The following is a 6,032-nucleotide window of genomic DNA, read 5'->3' on the forward strand; positions in this document are numbered from 1 at the left end:
GCACACAGCATTCTGTAGTGACAGTGCATAATAGTTCAAAGTATATTTACCAATAAAACAAATTTGATACAATGAATAAAATATTAAGTACACAGGACAACATAAGACAGTGCAAACCTAAAATATATCAAGCTATGAAAAAGTAGTGCAAAAATTTGTATATGCGCAAGCTTTGAGGTGATTAACTCTATAAACTGCATTTTAAAACTATAAACTTAGAAAGAGGAGTTTGAGAATAAGAGCGATGGGATAATATATGTCTGTTTGTTTCTCTCCTCTACATCAGACTCCACCCCCTTTGCTTTATAATGAGCATGTGTGTCTCCTATATGGTTTCACAGATGCAGCATCATGGTCAGTGTGGGATTGTAGGATACATCACAAAGGAAGAAACAACCAGAGACCTCACAGGTCAAAGGACATGATGGCACTGTGTGTGGTTTTGTATGTCTCCGTAAAGCTGGTGATGTGAACTTGAAAATAAACATAAGAGCTCTGGCCAAGTTCATTTGTTCCCAGTTCCTCTCTGCTGGGTGGACATTAGGGTCTGGAGTAATGAAGTAATGCTGTGAGAATTCTGGAGTCAGTGTATGTCCACAGTGGTAGTGGAGATCTAGGTGTAGAGTTGTCAGTGTGTGCTGGGAGTTCAGTGGTGTTTCCATAGAGACAAGGATGCTAAGTTTGTGTTTTCTCTTTACTGTACTTCCTCTCACTAAAGGTGAGTGTGAAATTTTCTCTTAATGCTGAGTGACATGAAACTGTACATATATGTGATAATCTAAAAATGTTATTAAAGTGAGTTGAATCATTCAAGATTTATTTGGCTGAATTAGAATCATAACCTGGCTGGTTTTAGAATGAAAATATGATTAAAAGGTCCAGAATGCAAACAAACAAAATATTTGCATGAAGTAAAATTTATTAATCAGAAATAAATCAAAAAGTCAAAAGATGTTCAGAAAATGAAAAGACAGGTTGGGGAAAATGAAGGGAAAAAAGAAATACAAAATAAATTGGTAAAAAGACCTGGGAAAAGTTAAAGAGTAGGGCTAATTTTGTTGGAGCGCTTGGCACAGGACAAGGTGCTTTTTATAGCCTGCCATGCTCGTCTGAAGAAGATGCGTACTCTCTTCAACTTCTTGCATTCTGAGCCTTTATATTTGAAATAAAAGTAGAATTTTTAAACTGGTGTCCATGGAGTGGATGTATGTAAACTCTGATTATTGATGTGGTGCTTTGATGCTACTCACCAGCTGGGGTGTTCTCCACTTTGACTGCCTCTGTAATAGATTCCCCTACTCCACCCAGATCCTCTCTTACATCTACAGATGTTGTTTTTTTCCCCAAAAAATCAATAAAAATGCAATTACATAACAAAGTACAGGAACATATTTAAAGTGAGCAAACATCATGTCCTACTGTGTGTTCTTAATGTAAAGCTAGATTTATGCAAGAAAGTACATCTGCACCTTCTACATGTACACTGTGGTCCAAAGAGCAAATCTCTCCCGTTGACTCTATGATCATAATGTGTTCAGCAGTTATGCTCCGGATGGTACGAACCTCCTTACAGTCCTCCTGTTTCTTGAGTGAGAAATGAGAAATAATCAGTGATGAATTGTAAAGGAAATGAATCATCCATTGACCCCACCTGGGCAGTGGAAACTCCACTAATGGACAGCATATTTTGGATTGCCATCTGTACAAGTCAGGAAAATGTGAAGGCAAAATAAATAAAACCGTGGATGCAGTAAAAAAGATGTAGACACTTACACTTTCTCCCAGATTGGCACAGTAATGTTGCTTAAACCAAGCAATGGGAGCAGGGTCTCTATGACTCTTCTGGCTTCTGGTAATAATATTAATAATGAAGTTGTCCCTTGGCATCTAGAAAGGGCAGAAGAAAGCTCTACTGCACTGAATGATAATAAAGCTGTTTAGTTTCTTTTAAAAAGTTGAAACAGTTTGCATGTGTTTTTGGATATTTAAAAAAAACCTTTAATTTTTAAGAATTAAAGATTTAGTCCTAAGAAGTAATTAAATTTGAAATGAAAATTAGGCTTTGATTACAACACAGTTTTCTACAAAACAAGGCTTATTTTACATGCATTTGTGCACAGGATTACCTTTGTACCCCAGTTTCATATCTCTATATGGAAATGAGAAATCAAAGCCTGTAGACTTTATATATTTATATACAGTTATTATGTAACCGAACAAATGGCCACCCGTAGCTCAATTTCTTCTACAAATGTTAATAAATGTGAAACAAAGGTTGTCTGTTGTGCGACAGTGCATAATGGCCACACTCGTGGTCTTACAGAGGTTTTTCTAAAACAAGCCCATAAGTCACTTTCCCTTGTCTCAGTCAACGTATTTCATCTAATGGAGTTCGGTTACCCGAATATTTTCAGCTACGTCCCCTTTTATTTATCAAGGTTTCCTTTTGTTAGTTCATTCTCTACTCACTTATTTCGCATTTTAAAATATTTGTGCGGTCCGTTCAATTAAACAGCTGTGAGGGCCCGAGTGCCGCAGGTCCCACAAACTCCCTTGACGTAGACAGACGTTTATTAGACGAACACGAATAACGAACACAGTGGCGCTCACACGAAACAGGCAAGATGAACATGAGCAACGTTGAACACACAAACATAAAGTGCACCACGTACGTGAACATTAGCGAGAACACAGACCGACAGGGATACACACACCAACCGGGGTTTAAACACACACAGACATTAGGAGAATAACCCGGTGCAGGTGTGTGTGACTACATAGTCGTGGTTTCACACAAGACCATGAACTCCCACTGCAGGCGGCGGGCCGTACCACGTGACTAGTGGGGCGGGGAGCTCACTATCAGCCCGTTAATTATTTCTCCGTTCAGTCAAAAGTTCTCCATCATTAAAATGTGTTCTCATTTTAAATTCGCATATTGGCTACATGTTTATAATACGATTCCCTTTTCAAATATTTAGTATCTGCCTTTGTAGATAAAACTAAATTCTACTTACGTTTTGTTTTCGTTCCTCAGTACCTCTTATGCGTGAAGAATTGTTTGTAGTCTCCGTTGATGTTTTCTCTAAAATGATCGTCATCGGCAAATCCACTCAGTAAACTGATCTGGGGTCAGAAATAGAATGACACAAATTCTGACATAATCGAGCGCTAAATTCTGTTCAGTGGTTGTTTAGAACAATGAAAAAAGTGCAGCTGAAATGACATTATAGTCTCATATCAGAAATCACACTATCACATTTTAAAATAATTTCCCCCTCTTTATGCCATCATTTTGTTATCAGGCTCAGATTAAAAAATCTAAATAAATAAAGTAAATATAACCTATACATGTAAACTATATATTAATTAATTAGTAATCATTCCACATAGGTACAATTCACTCACTCTGTATTCGTTATAATCCAAAGTCATTTGAACACTCATTAAGGATCAAAATGCAACCTAAACAACAACTATAATAATAAATTCTTAAGAAATTATACAATTTTAACTGAAAATTAGGCTTATTAATCACAATACAATGTTCAACAAAACGGCTTATCTTTACTCTGGTGTTTCAGTACTAAGGCTACGCAGTTATGCAAACACTTTCTTGCATAATATATGCTTATATTATGAAATTGAGAAACTAGACAAACAGAATTAAATGCTCCATTCATTACTGATTCAAATGGTTTATTATTTTTTAAAAATATATTTTTAAAAAGTGCAGGATTGTAGCCCCAAAATAACCTGCACATGGTTTTACAGGGGCTATTCCAATATGTGTTTTATAACACAACGTTTTGATCACATCTTCACAAAGGTTAATTACTGCTGAAAAGAAATAAGGTAAGCATACATTTTTTAATTTTCTTATAGCCTATAAAGAACACCCAACCAAACAACCTAGCTACAAAGAGACAAGGATAAAAACGTCATTACATGTATTATATAGGCATACAGATTTGAAATTAATGTGGCAAATGCAGTGGACAGGATCTAGTCTAGAATTCATCATCTGTTGAAGCATCTGTGGTGACATCCTCATATGGGTCTTCAATGTCTTCATGAGTCGCACCATAACCTGCCTCCTTTAGGTGGTGTGTTTCTTTCACAGCTACCAGGTCTGTCTTCAGCTCTTCAAGCTTTGGTAATACAACACTGTGCAGGCCACAGTAAGCTTGAGTAGAAATTCCTGAAGGGTAGTTTAAAAAAAAAAAAAAATCAAACTGGGTAATAAAAGCACCATGAAAAAATACCACAACACAATCTACAATCTAACAACCAAACATCACACCCCCTCAAAAATAAACACAATCACATTCTGAATGCAAGATTATATATAATCAGGTCATAAACACAACATGAATAATTAACTGATCATATTAATAGGGCTTTGAAAAGTAGGATCCAGTGTAGAGTCACGTATGAATGCTGGGAAACAAAGTATCTATCAGTATGGCCCTTTGTAGGAAAGATGATCTGTAAAACAGTTCAAGAACATATATGTAAGGCAGGCTTGAACCCAGCTCAGCTAAGTGATAACACCAATAGCCTATTGGGTGAGCAGCCACGCTCTAACAAAGATGGCCCCTGTCCAAAACAGTTAGATCTTGGATCAGGTAAAACAAAAGGAAAAAAACTAAACACCATGCCAAGCATGGAAAAAGGGAGAACAAAGGACGTAACGGGAAGATATGGCAAGCCCGATGCACTGAGGAAAACCAAACTAAAATTTCCCAAACAAGACCAGAAAACAGGGAACAACTTGAATGGGTAAGGGAAGCCTTGGGAGAGAGACAGACTCGAGAGGGAAAACTGGAGAGGGGAGGTGTAAAAACACAAACACCCTCACAGATAAGAAGTGAGGTGTAGCAGGAAGGCTCACGGATCTCAATACCTGAAGTTACCAGCTAAGAGCTTGGCTCAAACAACCAGCTCTGAATGACTGGGTCATCGGGCTTTTATTAGGTCTAACCCAACTGTTGGGTGTTAAATCTGATTAGTGGTGTGGTTGACTTGAGGCCTCCCTCTGGTGGCCGGAGGGGCCTTGGCCTGGTGCCAACCCTTACAGTATCCTATATGAAGTGAACTGCATTAACAAACAAAGCTCAAATTGTTGCCTAAATGGAGCAACCAAATTACTCAGTTATAACTATCATTGTTATAAGGATAGTGAATGTCATTAGAACAATGCTAAAAATCATATCATATTAATGTAAATATTTATTAATCTAACAAGCAAATGTGGTGGAGTCTGACAGTAAGGTGTGTTTCTACAGGTTGCGTATTGGAACACAACAGGGAGACAAAACACATCACTGCACACACAGGAGACTCAGTACTGCTACCCTGCAGCTGCATAGATTTGCTTGCCAAACCTGAGAGTTTCACCTGGAAGAAATACCACCCAAAAAGAAAAACATGGGATGTGATCTCCAGTGAGAGTGAACAGTACAGAAACAGAGTTCAGCTAGGTACTGCTCACGCTCCAGGAAATCTCTCTCTACTCATATCACACCTGACAGATGAAGATGAGGGAGATTACGATTGTATGCATAAGGAATATGAACAACTATACATCAAACTCACTTTTAAAGGTAAGTAACTTAGGTCCATATTCTTAGTGCATTGATAATCTCATAAATAAACTGAACTTTAGCAAACTAGTGTTACATTATACCTGTAGCACCTGTTACACCTAAAGAGCACTCTTAGACCATCAAAGGCTGATATACTGGACATAGTATGAATGCTACAGGTCACTTGGGTAGTGTTTTCTCACTGATGTGGCTTGGTGTGATGGGACAGGTAAGGCCAGATGCTCGCGGATGTAGAGAGAAATTTATTTTGTTCCAACTTTGTGATGGGTGAACAGGCCAGGGTCAAAACAAGGAAAGGCAAGGCAGGGGTAATCCAAATCATACAGGTAAACAGTCCGAGTCCAACAACCAAAGAGCAATAACAAACCAAGCAAACTATACAAACGGGGTAGGAAAAAATCAGTAGTCTGGAGAGCAAAAAAC

At 37.9% G+C, this 6,032-nt stretch overlaps 1 long non-coding RNA gene across 1 annotated transcript; it reads right to left on the minus strand.

Annotated features, from left to right (window-relative positions):
* Positions 1–717: 717 nt before the first annotated feature.
* LOC145660324 (uncharacterized) lies at positions 718–1,918 on the minus strand. Its single transcript, XR_014126571.1, has 4 exons — positions 1,774–1,918; positions 1,470–1,584; positions 1,251–1,322; positions 718–1,152 (listed from the first exon to the last, which is right to left on the minus strand). It is a non-coding gene; the product is annotated as an uncharacterized LOC145660324 (long non-coding RNA).
* Positions 1,919–6,032: the final 4,114 nt, after the last annotated feature.

This window comes from Electrophorus electricus, chromosome 2 (assembly GCF_041902795.1).
Source record: "Electrophorus electricus isolate QZ-2024a chromosome 2, ASM4190279v1, whole genome shotgun sequence".
Classification (NCBI taxonomy): Eukaryota; Metazoa; Chordata; class Actinopteri; order Gymnotiformes; family Gymnotidae; genus Electrophorus; species Electrophorus electricus.